This window comes from Anas platyrhynchos, chromosome 10 (genome assembly GCF_047663525.1).
Source record: "Anas platyrhynchos isolate ZD024472 breed Pekin duck chromosome 10, IASCAAS_PekinDuck_T2T, whole genome shotgun sequence".
In the NCBI taxonomy this organism is placed as follows: domain Eukaryota; kingdom Metazoa; phylum Chordata; class Aves; order Anseriformes; family Anatidae; genus Anas; species Anas platyrhynchos.
In genome coordinates, this window is record NC_092596.1 from 20,952,219 (window position 1) to 20,969,908 (window position 17,690).

Sequence of the window (17,690 nt, forward strand, 5' to 3'; positions counted from 1 at the left end):
GAAAGTATTTACCAGTTTAAAGGTATGTAGGAAAAAGTCCTATTTTCCTGGAAAACTCTTCTGCTAACTGAATAGAACATTCAATATTGAGTCCATGTCTATTTCATCTGCCTGGAACCTTCAGCTCCATCCCCTTCTGCTTGTTATCTACACAAACACACTCTGTCTTTGAGACCTAGGAATGATGCAGTACATAAGGAATACCAGGCCACTGCTAGGCAATGTTTATGGGACCAGCCTCCATGGTGTACTCGGTAGGAGATAACCCTTGGGTGATGTTAGACACACTGCACCTGGTACCCCAGGTGTCTCTCCACAAGGTGAATAAACATAGCTTGAAGCAGCTGGTAGCTGCTGAGAACAATGTCACAAACAGTGATTTGCCTTGTTATCTTCTGAGGATATCCTCTCTAAAGAGTTAGAAGAAACTTTTCAAAAGTGGCAAAACATATGTCATTATAATGAATGGAGCCACTCATGCCTCCACTGATAGATACGGAGAGATTTGGGTATGTACTGCTCTTGGTAATCTTGATTTGGCCTCTCAGTGGCATGTGCTTTTTTTTTTGGACAAAAGAAATCAAGTTATATGAAAAATAGCAAGGCATTTGAAACAATCACAGTTTAAAGAAAATCAATATTTCTTTCATTAAAGAAATATTTGCCTTGAGGCCACTGACTCAGCAAAGAAAACCTAAAACTGGAATGTTTGGAATATTCCATAACTGACTCAGCAATGAAAACATTCCATATGAAAAACATTCCATACTTACCACCTAAAATCACTGATGATTTTATGGGTTTGGTAAATGACTAACAACAAAAGAGAAAATTACGGATAATCCAAAGCTAGCAAATATTGAACTGAATATCTGCTTGATACTCTGGTACGCACAGAAGTGCCTACTGCAATTTTCTTATTAACTAAGAGCAATGAAGGATGCTTCCTATGGTTTCGAACTGTTTAAATAGCAAGCTCAGAGTCCCGTTCATTTTACTAACCTTACTGTGTATACTTCTACAAGTAACTTGACTAAGTAGCATCTAAGATTTTTGAGAAACTAAGCAATTGAGTGGAAATAGAAATGAAATATCTTATTTCATAGAAGACTAATAATATTCAGATACCTTGTTTCACTGTGTTCCATAGTGCTGATTTATCTGTCAAAGAGAGGGATGCAGTGCAATTAAAAAGTGATTAAGAAAGCAAACAAAAACTTCTGCTAACAAATTACATCACCATCCCACTAAATATTTAAATTAGTCTTCAAAGGCTCTTCATAGCTGAAGCCATTCTCGAATTCTGCATACACGTGCTAGGAAGACAGAACTGAAAATCGGTGAATTGTTTCAAACTATCAAATGTTATCTCAACATATAATTCAGTCTTTCTGAATTAAATACATCTACTATTATATTAAGTTTCATACCAAATTTTTATATACAATGCCATTTCCTGGAAAAATTTAACTTTTGAGAAGATCATTAAAGGATCAGTGATTCTTCATATTATCTGTTAAATGAAAATACTTCAGGCTAGCTTTAACAGAGGCTATTTACAGAGCTGGAGGCTGACAGCCAGGAATATATACCCAGTATGGAGTTTTATTCAATATTTAATTGAATGTCAAAATAAATTGCAAAAAACAGCCATGTTGGGGTTTTCTTGTATAATCTGATTTATCTGTTTTATCTTGGACACCTGCCTTAATTCTTCATCATTCTTGCATCATATGGGAGTGTGATTTTTATATTTGGATTAGATTTACAAACAGGTTAGATAGATAATAATAAAGGTTTAAATAATAAACTGGAACACAGCTTAGTTACTCTAAAAGTCCATACTCAGTTGAAAGTTGAACATTTCCCAGGCCATATTTGGAGCAAACCAATTCTTAGGGTTTGAGTCCTCATCCAAAGGGCAGTGAAATCAGTGAAATTATTGCTCATGAGACCAGAGTGGCTTTGATCAAGTTCTGCAGATTCATAATAATCTAATTTACAGATGTTCCAGAAATTATTTCTTCAGCTTCTTTAGGAGACAATTCTTTACTATCACTGGGCTCCAAACACAAAGCGAGAGATCACAAATACCTCTTGATGAATAGTTACACTGTGTTAGACTTGTATAGTCATTTACGTAACAGAAAAATACAGCAGATTAATTATAAGGATTATATAAAATGAAGGTATTGGAATAATTTTTTAAAGTTCAATTTTGAAAATTTCAAAAAAAAATCAAAATTAGAGAGGTACTTACTGCAGAGTCCTTTTTCTCACAAAAGAGTATAAGTTTTTGCTGTTGTTGTTATTTTGTTTTGTTTAGGAAGCTTCTGTACTCTGGAGACATTAACTAAATGAAAGACAAATGCTCAGAAGCTACAAATTAATAAATACAAATATTTCCATTTTAGCTCTGACATTAAATTATCGATTTATTATATTAGGATTCATTAGTAATATCAGCAGTGGTGCTTATATGACATAGTGCCGATTTTACATAATAGAGCTTGTAAAGCACTGCCTAGTTTTTATTTCTAATCATTTTCAAATTTTATAAAATGTTAGGAGAAGTATAGGAAATACTACAAGAATCCATTACTTTTGGAAGTGTGTTTGACCTTGTATTGGAGTCTTTTTCTTGAAGTTTACTAAGGGTAAAACTCTGAAACAGAATTTATGTAAGCAAAGAGTTAACATCTGGTCAACCATTTTTCTCATTGATGGCTTCTTCACAACTGAATGATAGAATCATTAAGGTTGGAAGAGACCTTCAAGATTATCTGATCCAACTATCACCCTACTACCAATATCACCCCACTAAACCATGTCTCTAAGCACCAGGTCCAATCTTTCCCTGAACACCCCCAGGGACGGTGACGCTACCACTGACCTGAGCAACCCATTCCAATGCCTGACTGCTCTTTCTGTGAAAATTTGTCTCCTAAAATGCAGCAATTGTTTTTTCAGGTTTTAATGTAATTTAAAAAATAAACAAGATATGAAAAATAAAAATCTTCAGCATTTATTGCATATTATTATTATTATTATTATTATGTAAAGTCATGGTCGGAAATGATAAGATGTCCTTGTTTCAGTGAGGTAGTGAATTCGGGAATGTCTACTACTGCTTGGCAGTAGTTGATGTAGGCTATGAGGAATTGAAATCAGTTAATTGGTGCTAGCATCCAGATGTGTAGAAGAAAAACTGGTTTCTCCCGTTTGTAATATTAGGAAAATTGTGTGAACATTAATGTAGGATTAGACATTATCCTATTTATTCATGGGAAAGGACTAGCAAAAATGTTATTCAAGATAATTCTGAATGTGTGCTACAGTTACCTTCTAAGTGTTGATCGTCTTTTCTAAAGAGTCATATTTCTCTTTGTATTCAGACCTTTTGTAAGGTCTGAATATTCTTAAAAGAGTCAATAAAGCCATGTAAAAGAATGGAGGTTATTGAGTGAAAAGAAACAAATTGACGAAAGAATTATGCTGCCAAAATAGATTTGAGAGATTGAAGCTTCGTATTAATTTCAGAGAGACTTTGAAGAATCAGGGTTAACAATAACAGATACCCAGAAAGGGAGAAAAGGAGTAAATTTGAAAACATAGCAGTATGTAATGATAAAAAATGTCTTGTGAAGAGATTTCAATTATGTATATAGAGAAAAATTAATCTGATCAAAGTGAATTGGTTTTATATGAATGAAAAAACACCCTCCACCTTGACATAAATCTGTTATGAATAAATGTGTGTTTCAATTCAAAAATACTATGGAAAGTGTCATGAGGAAAATAGGCACAAATGAAAGGAAATTGCTACGCTAGGAGTGTCTCCTTCCCATAACCACAACATTCAGGCCTTCCTGAAACAGCAGCAGCTGGCTCTATCTGCTATCAGCTGTCCATGGGAGAAAAACCTTGGTTTTGCTGCTGAAAATATTTGTATTCAATGAATGGAAAAAAATAAAATATGTTCACATAGATTAATCCAGCAATTAAAGACCAACGAGAAAAAATGCATATTAGCAAGCTTTAGTTGGAAAGGGCACTTACAGGACCTACACATTTAACATTCTAATAGAAAATGTCTAGTATTAATTCCCATGGCATTTAAAGAAAATGCAACAATAGAAAACAAATCACAATGGAAGACAAGTAAGTGAATTCGTAAGGGTAAGCAGAAAAAAACTAATGGATGATTTTGAGAAGCTGAAATATACATTTAAGGCATTCTTAAAACAGGATTCTTTTTAGATACTTTTCCCCTACATAACACCTGAATGGTTGTTTTTAGAGCAGAAGTTTGAAGGAATAAAGGGTGCCATCATTCTTTTTAGTATTTTAAGTAGCCTTTTGCTACTTTTGATATGTATCATGTAACAATTTAAGTCTTGATCTTCCATCTGAATGCCCAAATAGCATTATGAATGTTAGTAACCCTTGTGCACCTGTGAACACTTGTGTTTTCATTGTCTTTCATATGTAAATATCTGATGTACTTCTACCTACTGTTCAGGAGTACTGAACTCGTGACTATGTTTAGTGCAGTTGTGAGCACAACATCCCTGTGAGGCAATGTTATTCAGCAACTATAAAAAGACTGAGCCAAAGAATGGTTTGCTCAGAATTGTGATGAGGAGCAAAAAGTAAACCTTAATTTCTGTGAGCTAAGTTAGCCCATCCTTCTTACTACATAGCCAGTATTCAACAGATAATCTATCTCTCTGCCCTTGCAAGCTGACTTTTCAGAAATTAATTTGGCTTTAATTCAGTTAAATCTAATTTAGTTTGGAGTGTGAAGTTGCTTCATGAAAAATTCCTGAAAAATTTTCCATGATTTTTTTTATTTTTTTTTCCTGGATAGTTTGAAATCCAGCAAAGTTTTAGGGATTAAAGCTATATAGGATAATAGTAAACCTGAAAATAAAATGAAACCAGTCATTCCCTCAGATAAGCTCTAGAATTGTCAGACTGTTTTAACTGTAATAGCATGGTCTCAAAGGGGTTTCATCTGATTTTCAAACACGATTTATCTTGTGCTTTCCTGTTGTTTGCTGATGTATATGTGAAGGAGAGCTAAAGGAATTCAACTGCTGTTTGTGCAAAAAAAAACACCTTTCACCATAGCATTATTGTGACCCAGAACATTATCCTACATTAATGAAAGAACAAGATAACATCTTTCTGCCACAAACTAGGAAAGTCAGCAACTCTTGGGAGATTATTTTTTTTTAATCATAACTTTTCTGGAAAAAGTAGTCTCTGGTTTTCATTTTGCATTAAATGCCTTACAGAAAGTATAGCCATTGCTGCTGTTGCATGTATGAGGCTTCCACATGGTGTGTTCTTTTTGATCTTTTTACCTTTTACTGTTTTTCTGCTCCTCGTAGTTCCCTTCTTGCTGCTTAGTTATAACCCTGTTATTGCTAAAATAACATAGCCCTGGCTTTCTGAAGTGTAGAGTGTTTGCAGATCCGCTGAAGTAAATAGGACAGTTAAACAGGGTAGAAAGGTCCAGCTGAAAATCAGGCTCTGTATACTTCTCATGTTACTGTAAAACTTAAATTTACATTTCATAGGTCTTATACATGTAAGACTTGAATTAAGTCAATTCAGAAATCAGACTAGCAGAAATTATGAACCGGTTTAGTTAACCTGGGGCTGCTTGGTCTAAAAGCCCTTTGAAAGGAGCAGAATGAAACAAAAAAATCTTCAGAGAGTTTCATTTTACAATTTGTTTTCTCAGGAGATAAATTCTGAAGAGTACCGTTCCCAACAAAAAGAACTTATTTCAGAGTCATAGAATATCCTGAGTTGGAAGGGACCATAAGGATCATCAAGTGCAACTCCTGGCACCGCACAGGTCTACCCAAAAGTTTAGACCTTGTGACTTAGTGCACAGTGCAATCGCTTCTTAAATTCAGACAGGCTTGGTGCAGTGACCACTGCACTGGGGATTCTGTTCCTGTGTGCAACCACCCTCCTGGTGAAGAACCTCTTCCTGATGTCCAGCCTAAACTTCCCCTGCCTCAGCTTAACACCATTCCCGTGGGTCCCATCACTGGTGTTTACAGAGAATAGGTCGCCTGCCTCTCCACTCCCCCTTGTGAGGAAGTTGTAGACCGCCATGAGGTCCCCCCTCAGCCTCCATGCTGGACATTTTGTCCAACAGGATCCTATGGGAAACCATGTCAAAAGCCTTGCTGAAGTCCAAAAAGATCCCATCAGCTGGTTTCCCTTGATTGACTAGATGGGTGATCTTGTCATAAAAGGAAATCAAATTTGTTAGGCAGGACCTACCCCTCATGAACCCATGTTGGTTGGGACCACTGACAGCATTGTCCCCCAGGTGCAGCACAGGGGAGCAGATTCCTCTCTAGTTGTTATGGTCCTTTTCATAGTGGCTTTATGTTATTCATTCTACAGCTTCCTTTAATAAATCCTAACTTTAGACTCTGTATAGTGACTTTATTTTCTGTGTTCAGCTGAAAAAAAACCTATTCTGTTTTTCTTTTTTTTTTTTTTTTGCATTTTCATTATGTGTGTTGTAAAGATATCACTCTGTTATCCTAAATTAAATTAGGTATATAACATCAAATGTTAATTGTTTATTCTTCAAACTGTGCTTGTTCTTTGAGATGAAAGAAGACAATGCTGAGTTGAGGATCCTATCTATCCTGTTTGTATGTATCCCTAGCAATTTTCACATCAGTGATTAAGGGATTAGCTTTAAACCACAAGCACACGCCTCAAGCCAAAACATATCAGGATGGATTCTGTGATCCTTACAAGCAATACTGGGCTGTTCCTTTGTTTATATGAGGTATTATTTTAGAGCAGCCAGTATTAAATGAGCCTTCTGGTGTTTTTTCCAGTATCACAGCCTGCTTTTCAGACCTACTCAAAATTATATCCGAGTACACCATTCTTTTGGGAATTCAGAGGATAGGCTTGAAGTTGGAAGTACCTGATATTAAACAGTTCAGAATTTCTACCCCTCTTTCGGTATTCATTTAATTTATATCCTTGTAGTACTGTCGCAGGCTCTACTCCCACCCAGATCCAGGTGTCACAGGTTGCTGTTAATTTTCACCGTGCCTCTGTCATGAAACAGGACAGGAGTACTTCAGTTTGTATTGGTCTTGCCATTAGCCTGGTGAGCTTCCTCTAATGATTTAACTGTATTTATATTACAGCTGAACCTTGCACTTCCTCTTGCTGTGAATTGCAGGTACAAACAGTATTCACCAGTTTCTCCTTTGAGGTACTTCTGAATTACAATTTTGTTGTCAGACCATTCTTTCTCCTCCAGTGATATCTACCCCCTGTGCTTTCCTTGTGTAGTAGTGCCTACTTAGCTTTCCTGTTCTCTCACTGGTGAATGAGCTGGGATGTGCTTCTCAGTGCAGAGTCCCTCCTGTGCTCCCAAAGTTGTCTTATACTGTTCAAACCAAGGTTAAGTGAGTAAAGAGATAAAGGAACTATTAAAAGGGGAGAAAACCCACTACGGACACAGGATCTTTTAATAGAATGGGGTATGTAGGTTACAGACTCCTGCATCCACATCATATCAGTTAATTTATGTTTTTGAGTAAACTCTTCTGTCTGAAATCTCTAGGTATACTTCAACGTATAACTAATATACTATTATTTAATGTACTACTTGGATCACAAAAGACTTTTTTGGAAAACCTGAATAAGAAGGGTTGACCTAAGAATCTGATTATATTATCTCTCTCTCTCTTTAGATGTAGGCCAGAGCAGTTATTTAATCTGTTTATACTTAAACTCTGATTATTGTGTTTTCATTAGAAAAATCAGACCTACAAAATAGGTGTCAGGAGATCCTTTTGAGTCTGCATAGATGAAGAATGGCATCTCCTCAATGTTGGCATAAAATTTATTTTGAGTTTCAGCTGGCCAAAGGAAAAAATAGATAAGTTTTTACTTCCTTGACATCTCAAGGGTCTTTGAAAATCCCTAGGTCAAAATAGGGAAAAGAATAGAATTTATAATTTATTTTTTTATCAGAATACCTCAGTGAAGACAAAGAATCACAACCTATAGGGATTAAATAGCAGGAGAAATTTGGTTAACAGTTATAAAAAGGAACAATTGGAGATGAATATATCTCTCTCTTCACTGCTTTTTTCAGATTTTTTTCTCAGTCAGCATTGCTCCTTTGAAATTTTATTTTATTTTAATTTACTTTATTTTTATTTTTATTTTGTAGAAATAATGGCTGGATCAATTCGGTGACAGAGGAAAATATTAGTGATAACCATAATTTTCAATTACGCCTAAACAGAACTGATCCTGCTGAAGGCAAGATATAACCTACTGGAGAGCAGAGATTAGCATAGCTGATTTGAAGAATGTTGTGAATCTTTGAACACGAGAGTATTTAGGGACTACTGGGAAACATCTGTGTTTGTCTAGATGCATTAAATACTCCCCTGCGAGGAGGGTAGTTTCTGAACCTAATTGCACAGAATTGATGAACCCCTGCTTTAACAGTAGTTGCAAAACAAACCTTTTAGAATGATTAACAGTTACCTCGGTTTCATATCTCAGACCAGCTGCAAAGTACTGTACATGAAGATGGGAATTCTCACTAGCATTGCAAGGCCTGGTTGTGATTTCATGTTTCCATTCAATATTTCAACTACTAGGGTGATAAGGCTTCCTTGAACAAGCCAGACACTAACTGGAAGGGCGCTTTGGGTGGATGTGAGCTCTTCATTCAGACTCTGTGAGAATATGGTAGTCCTCACATGAGCCACCCCTTACATTTTTGCCATCAAAGACTGCTTAAAAGAACAGTTTTGATGATGATCCAAGGCAAAAATTCTCTCCCCTGTGACACATCTGTATGTTTTAAAATATAACTAATTGTAGGGATTGTGGCTAAAATTCTAATTGCATCAAACTGTAATACAGAATAGAATCTTAACTTTAAAAATTGTAACCATACTTTTCTGAATTATCGGGGTATAGGCTATTGTATTATTGATCATTGGTCAGTGATGTCACTGCTTTTGGAATATTAAAAAAAATTCCTTGATTTATTTAGGTTTCTTATTATAGGGTTTGCAAAAAAAAAAAAAAAAAAAAAAAAAACACATTTAATCCTAACCATAATTTCTCAATTAAAGTAGAAAACAGAAATTCTTTTGGACATAAGTTTAAAGAAAACGTTTAATATCTCTTCAACTGCTTAGACTTCCTTTTCTTTCTTTTTTATGTTAATATAACACATTGTGAAAACAGTCCTTTCTGTTCCCCTGCACATGAAACTGTTTCTCAGTTACGGTGTTGGTGTGCCTGATGTTCAACAGGATGTTCTGATGATAGCTTTGAGTCATCTCTGCCTTGCTGAATCCCCAGCAAAGGTTAGAGGAGCCTTCAGGTGTTTGCATTATATTTATTTTTTTTTCTGTAACTTTCCAACAACTATTATTAGTAGAGTTTTCTCATCTCACACCAAAGACAGTTTTTGGGTAGGGCTCCAAATACCTGATGACATAATGTGTTGTCATGTTTTCTTTTTGTCTGCTGCTAACTTTTATATTACAATTTCAGTTTGTTTTCTTAGCAGGCCATAAATAAGAATTCTTTATTCCTGTTTTTGTGATTTTTATTCTTTTTGGGGAAATCAAAATGGTGATTTATTCCCTAATGCAGTTGGTGGGCATTTAGCTAATGATTATAGTGCCTATGAGTTGTCTCCAAGGAAAACCGTAATCTCTCAATATATGTGTATCCCTTACTTGAAATATTAACTAGTGATAGAATGCATGTTTAATGTGTCTGGTAGAAATTGTCCCTTGCCCTTTTACCTGGAATGTGTCCAAACTTTGTTGTTAAGATTGTTCGTGCTAGACTAAATTATGGATTGCTATAACAATGCAAGATGTGATGCCAAAAAGTCTACATACAACTGATTAGGTTATAATGATGTAAAAAGTGAATTGCTAAGAAATATTTTTGGTTTGAAGGAGAGTATGTTTTCCAGAAGCAACCACTTACAGCTCCTAGAATTACTTTATTTAATTGCTCAGTGGTCAGACAGGCAGGCCCATAGCACACAAGCTGAACTAATTAATTATTTGTATAGCAATAGACCTTGGAGACAAAAGGGTCTTTGTTTTCTTTTACTTAATTATTATTTACATTGAGATAATTTCAGAATTATTAATGGAATTATTCTCGATTTTCACTGGCATGAGATGTGGATTGTTCTTACAGATTTATTTCTGGAAAATTGTATGGGTATTTCCCTATATTGCAAGAACAATGTAGTAAACATCCAATCTTGCTATAAAATGTGCTTGGATAAAAATGTGAGGGAAAAAGCCTCAGATCAACTTGGGAGCATTTTAGAAAGAGTATTCCAGTTCTAATGTAGTTTAGTGTTCTCTTGAATGACCACAATCAGGAAACATTTCTACTGAATCATTTAATAAACAATGTAATAAACGAAAAGAGCTTTTTACGGCTGAAAGTAAAAATCTATAGAAAAAGTAGCAGAAGATTGGTTTCACTGTTGACTAGTTCTGGATGTTGGGGAAAAATACAAAGGTATAATAAAAATTCATTTGTTTGTATAGCATACTTCATATCTTGAAAATGTGGTACCCATTTTATGGGACAGGTTAAGAAGACTTTTTCCACACTGAGAAGAATCTTATTCATTAGGGGAGTATTAACTGAAATATATACTTTGCTATCTTGGGATACCAAAGTTAATATACTAGAAATTAGTCTAAATAAATATACTGTGAAACAAGATATGTGAGTCTAAATCTGCAGATGGCTGAGGTACCACATAAGGAACTTGTGTCTTGCCTAGTGCTACAGATTTAGTAAAACTAGGTAGACTTTCCTCTTTGAGACACGATATGTTTCTTCATGATGATATATAAAGAAATAACAGAAAAATAGTAGCATGCAGATCATGTATCTTCAGTGGGGTCTCACACTATGTTGTCGCCTGTATCCCCTGTATGTGGTCACTTTTTTTTTTTTATAATTGTACTTATCATTCTGAAAACTGAAAATAAATGCTGCTAGAATTCCCTGTCCTCTCTTTTTAAGAAGTAAGAATGTCTTAGAACAAAATTTAAAAGCTAATATTGAAAGCATTTAATGCATATGCTGTAGTACATCAATGGAGAGAAGATCTTACCTGTTATTCTTACTTTCAGTATATTATACAGTCCCATAAGAGACTCTGCATCTGTTTTCCAGTACAGCTGATTGTGCTTGGCTCTCCACCATGTCACTGTGAGTACAAATGATGGCAATTCTTTATCACTTGGTTTTATAAATTGCAATTTGATTATATGTTCCCTGGATTTTTCATCTTTTTACTGAAACAGAGTAATTGAAAGAGGTTAAGGAAAGTAAGGGCATATGCACATATAGGAACACGGAAGAGTTGGATTTTGGAATGGAAAAAAAGAACTACTTAGTATCTGCAGCTGAACATCATTGTTAGCCAAAACAAAACAAAACAAAAACTTTTCAGTTGATAAATGAAAGAAAAGTAAGCCAGGCAACCTCCATAACCCTGCAGTACCGTGGGTGAGTTTCTCAGGTAACAGAACTCAGCAGGAATTTGCCAGTGTTTCCAGGGAGGTTAACGTTTTTACTGTCTGTACAGAACTAAATGAGAACATCAGGTAAAATATAGAACTCATCAGGCTAGCATGTGGAATATTGCATACCCCAAATATTAGCTTTATATCTCTTCAGAGAACTTTTTTTTTTTTTTTTTTTCCCCTGGATTTATGATTTAGGAGAACACCATATTCCTGACTTTTTATTCTGGACAGACATGCCCAGTATATTAGGCCTATTCCAAAGTTTTAGAAGGGAGTCTGTTCTTCAAACACATGGTTTAGCTCAGCATTTTGATTACATCTGCAGTAGAATGACCTGTAAATCCTGAAATGAAATGGCATTGCAGAGTGATTGCAGTTTATCTGCACGCAGGCAGCAAAGGAAGGCTTGTAGACAACCCAAGATCTACCTTGAGCAGTGAGACTTAAAAGGTGAGCAGGCTTCGTTGCGACATGGATTTCCTGTCATAGTGAGCTACACCGCCAAGATAATCTCATTCCTCTAGCAGTTGAACTGTAATTTGCCTCATTATTCTGATTTTTTTTATGGTGAAATACCATAATAGAGATGATGTCTTCCAAAAGAGACCATGACAGAGATGGGGAGAAAACAGAAGGGACTTGAGAGAGAGCAAGGAGACAAGAGACAGAGGAGGTGGAGAGGACCTAGGAAGGATTATCAGCTGACTGGAGGTAAGAAGGTAGCAAAATCCAGACAGAAGAGAAAGGAAATCAAAGAATGTCTACTTCCCCCTTCCCCACTCCCCCTCCCCCTCCCCTTTTTATTAATGTTTGTGCTCTTAAACTGTTCCAGTGTAGTGGGAAGGGCAGAAAAATGAAATGCAGATAAGGTTTTAAAAATTGGGGGTATTTCAATTTTTCTTCCTCAAGGGGACACACTCATAAGAAGTAAATTTCTTTTTAGTGTAAATCCTGTTAACTTATCTTCCTGTTGTACCTTAGGGTTCTTTTGGTTTAGTTTGGGGATTTTATTCCTGTTTGAAGGAAGCTCTTTAGTTTTCTTTGTCTTCTCTATGCTATGTATAATGCAATAGTCACAGCAGTACTTTGGAAATCTAAATTCATTGTTCATTTATGATGAGCTTTCATTAATATAAGATATAGGCTTATTTACATAAGATAAAAAAAGGTTTGGTAAAACAGTCTTTGGACAAAGGCTTGGTATGGTTTGCATGCATACGATTTTATCAATGCACGACTATACATTCTATATGAACAAGATCTTTCATACGATGAAGATTTTCTGCTTGCCTGGCAAAGCTTGGAGCAAAGCTGAAATCAAAGCAGTCTTACTGAAGCAATTTTATTTTACCTGAAACACTGAGGCTTAAATTATAAGCTTCAGGATGACTCAGTGTAAGTAATGCATGCATATAAACTACATAATTTTCCAAGTGTATTTTCACAATCAATATAACTGTGTGTTTAAAGTTGGGACCTTAGGTCAATCATCTAAGCAGTGAATGAATAGCATATTTTTATCAGAGAAAAGCTGCTCTATGCAAATAATATCTCACATGAATATTTAATAGATTGTACAGTAGGAAGTAATTGCCGACTAGCAGGGCATGCTAAAATGAAAAAGAGAAATACAGAAGTAACAAATCCTATCAGATTTCACTCATAGTATTTTCTTAAGAGTAGGTGGTCTGTCAGGTTTTGGCGGAATACGTGAAATAAATGTAATAACCTCTGGCCAGGTTCTAGATAGTAAATATTCATATTAAATATCTGAATCATATATGTTAGTCTGTCCTAGGTAAAATGTTTACCGAACACAAACTTTTTTTTTCTCAGATATTCTCCATATTGCTATTACATTTACTTCTCTTTTAATGCTTTATCTGCTTGCACCTTCTACTGTTTTGTTTTTCAAAAAGGGGCTATTGGATTTGTGTCACACCTTGCACAAAGAGGCAATGGTTTCGTTCATCTTATTTTGTGATAAATAACTTAAGAATGTAACAACAAAATAGTAAATAGCAGCCCACTGCCCACATGCTGCTGTGTCCATTTTTTCATTATTTCACTATGGTAACTGAATCTCTACAACAGAGGGTGTGTTTATTAGAAAAGACTGCATTTAGGGACAATGTTTAGCTTTTCAGTGAAATTTCTTACAGCTGAAAAGAAGCAATAATAATTTCCCCACCCTGATCACTTTTTCCGTTCTTACATTTCTCTTGTCTTGGGAACCCTAGGGTAAATGAAGACCCCCAAAGCTAAGGAAGGTTTCACAGTGTTTTCTTACAGTAAATGACCAGCTGATGCTTTCAGTCCCTCTGGCTGTATTATGAGTAACTCCTGTACAGTTTACAGAGAGAGGTGGTGTCCAGGAGCTATTACAATTGAATTATTTGATGTGAGAATGTTTTTCAATGTAGCCATAAACCTTTCTGCATTTTATGGCAGTGTGGCCATGAAGTGCAGAAAACAGCCTGAACTCATGCAGCATCTGGTCCATAAGCTGTCTGTATCACTGAGAAACAGACATGCAGATGACATGGAATCACATACCTACCCACAAAGTTTCTCTCACACATTTGTGAAGGATGCAGAAAGCAAGGACTTTCTTTTACTTTGTACCCTCTTCTACTGAAATAAGCTTGTGCTAATTTAGAGGTCAGTGGATATAAAAATTTATGCCATCCTTGTTACACCCTTAGTGCCCACGGGAGCCCAAAATTATGGATGTTATAATGAAGATAATTAGAGTAAGCTCTATTTTAGCTGAAGGCAAAGGGCCTTAAATCAAAAGGTCTATGTTCTAGTAACCTTGAAATTGGGGTGAAGCTTACGACTGTCTACTGGCATGACAAATACCTGGATTCATTGTTTAAGAAGGTAAGAGAAGAAGATTACCATGGGAGTTGGCATTCTATCAGGGCAGCTTGCCTTTGGCAGGTAGTGTGTGTATTGCTTGACTCCACAGTCTGCCAACAGTGTATCTGAAGCCTCAGGTGTGGGCTGGGGTTCGCACTGCTGCAAGATTCTTTGGAAGTATATCTCAATCTCTTTCTTGGTGTATGGATTAAGAGAAATTAATGTAACAAAGACTCTCTATACCTGAACAAATTGGTAATAAAGATTTTTTTGTTTTGTTTTGTTTTTTTTTTGTTGTTGTTCATTAACCCCAGATGTTTTTGTATAGCAAGTCTTTGCATTGCAGAGGCCATTGTTATGCAAAACTTACATTGCCCTTTCTAAATTTCTTGCTTCCCAGAGTTTAAACAAAATTACTGAAGCAAATGAGCTATTAGTACATATGGCTGCACATAGCATATGTACCCTGTCGTGGCATACGTTAGGGAATGTATTTTATTTGAATCTCTTAGAATATGAGAAATGTTTGTATGTGCATTCATCGTCTAAGCCAAGCACCTTCTGAAGTGTTCCTCCTGTGAGGTGTTAGGTACTTCTAGTAATGCACAACATGTACTTCCCTTTATTTATGCTCTGTGAGATGAAGCCTGTGTGTTCACTCAGGTGACACGTGATGTGGTCATTTCCTTACCTTGGGAAGGACTTAGAACCGGCCTTCCTTCTCTCCAGTGATAAGCACTAGTGCTGCAACAGTCGCTTTGGATTGTTCCTGAACTGAGCTGGATGCTGATGGGTGAAATCATTTGTGGCATATTATCAACCACTTCAATTTACTTCTGCTAAATAATGAAATCTAGTAATAAATTGAACAGACAAGCAAAATCTCTTAAACATGCTCTAGAGGGCTCTACCTATTTTCTTTCTACTCTCATGATATTTCTTTTCTTTATGTGTGAGCTGCTGCCAATGAAATCAACCAACCAAGGAAACTCAAAAATACTGCAGAGCTTCTGGTATAGAAAATGTGTGAAGTTGATCACAAGGTTCTTGACTCCATTTATTTCTGACTTATTTATTTAGAGCTGGGGCTGGAATTCCCATGAGATTGATATGTAGTGAATTCTGAATGTATAACAGGACATTGCTAGTCATTTTCAAAATTTGAAAAAACATTGGGCTTTTTCTGTCTCTTCATCCGTCTGTCTGTCTGTCTCTCTCTAAGCTTTGTTTAAGCAGAATTGCATTTCCAGCTTGTTGGAGGCATTGTTTTCTTTTGGGTAGATTAAAATCTTAAAGGAGACAAGGTTTGTCCCTCATAGATAAGGGAGAAAATGGGCATCACATAGGAAAGCATGATCTATAACGCGCCCAGTCATGGCATGAGGTCTTTGGCGCACAGCATATGGCAACAGAAGTACCTTTGTATTACCCAACTGTGGAATATAATTTATCCCATCCAAGGGACTGTGGTGACAGGCAATAGATTTGATAGTGCACATGTTCAGCATGCTAAAATGTCAGCTTGTCTCCTTTTCTCTGAAATGTAGAGCTCTGTAGCACTGCAGAGCAGTTCCAACTATTACTGGCAAATCCTTGTTCTTCCCTTATGATGTCACTTATATAGTGACATCCTGCAATAGTAATAAAAGAGGATGTGGTAATGTAACTGCTGGAAAAGAATGAAAGAGAAGTGATAAACTGCAACTTTTACAGTGTGCACTGTCAGCTAAAGAATGAAACAATTTTAGACTTGAACATTAAGAACACGGAAAGTGCTTTGAGATTTATGCGACAACAATACTTCAGATCATTTTATGGTATCATTTTTTTCAAATACCTGAAATTAAAATAGTGTGGTAGAGTTACTTCAATAATTCTGTTCATTGGACAACTGGGATTTTTATTTGGAAAGTAAAATATCATCACTGTAAAGGATAAACAATAGATTTTTATGGCTGGGCTCTTGTATTTTTAAGATGATTTACTTGCCTTTTCACCTTCTGCCTACTAGAGGTCTAAATATGCAGACTGTATTGACCTTCAGTATGTCTCCTGAACCTAAACAGAGAGTTGAAATCTTATTTCTTGTCATAGAAACAAAATTCTGAGGTTCAATTTCTTTGAAAAGCCGTATACTGTCCATAAACGTGCCTCAGAATTGTTGGGAAAGGTCCGTAGAATTTCTCAAAGGGGAGATTTTATGTTACAGATCTGGTACAAAACGTCTAATAATAATCAGTCATTTGTCAGCTGAAAAATATGTCTGCTTTTTGCTTCAGCAGTATTATTTTATTTTATTTTTATGAGCTTGGAAGATTTAATTTAAAAAAATTGTACTTGGTGTTTTTCACATTGTGTGAAGAATACTGAAATGCCATAATAACCAGGGCTGACTTTGCTAATGTGTAGTGATCTCGATGCATGTTCTGCAATTGACTATATTTGCCCTGCTTGAGAACATCTCATCTTTTGATGAGATGCATATTTATTTAGTTAATTTTCTTGACATCATTGTCAAGAAGCTAGTTGTCTTGTTGACAGAGAGTTGACCACCCCCCCTTGTGGATCAATGCTTGATGACTAAGATGAGCCATAATTACTTTGTTGAGAACAGGAATAATACGTGGTAACTAATGATGTTGGGAAGAGCAGCTGGTGACAGAGGACCTGATGGGTACCTCAGAGAGCAGCTGCGTGAGCAGAGTGCCCTGGCTTGCTGTAAGCTTCTTTGGCCTGGGAACCGTTGTGCAGTTGGGGCAGCACTGAGGCACTCACTGAGACACCAAACTCAGGCAGTGGAGCAGAAGATTTTCATCGGCACACTGGGGTTCTTGCAAAATACTCGGTGTAATATTGGTCTGGACCCTTACACTTAGATCACTGTACTTTTAAAAAAAAAAGTTGGTGTTTTTTACTCTTCTTGAAAATCTGCTTGCAAGGAGATTTTTTTAGTCATCTGGACTAAACCAGCTTGACAAGCTTTAATTTTCCGTGGAAGACAATGAATTGGGAATTGATGTCTGTCTGGTTTGAAATAATACATGCACAAACAATGTTCTTTACTTTGGAAATGAGATGATTTTCTGTCAATTACTTTTTTAAGGTGGGAAGCTTTTACTTCCTATTTGCAATGATCATTCTATAGCAGCACTTCTGATTAATTACACAATCATTTTCATTTCATAGCAGTCATCGTGTGGTGCATTTTAAGCTCTT

General features: G+C 36.0%; 1 long non-coding RNA gene across 1 annotated transcript; it reads left to right on the forward strand.

Moving 5' to 3' along the window:
• The first annotated feature begins 373 nt into the window (after nucleotides 1-373).
• Nucleotides 374-12,327, forward strand: LOC106016865 (uncharacterized). Its single transcript, XR_001189884.4, has 4 exons — nucleotides 374-509; nucleotides 11,214-11,292; nucleotides 12,004-12,062; nucleotides 12,197-12,327. It is a non-coding gene; the product is annotated as an uncharacterized lncRNA (long non-coding RNA).
• The last annotated feature ends 5,363 nt before the right edge of the window (nucleotides 12,328-17,690 follow it).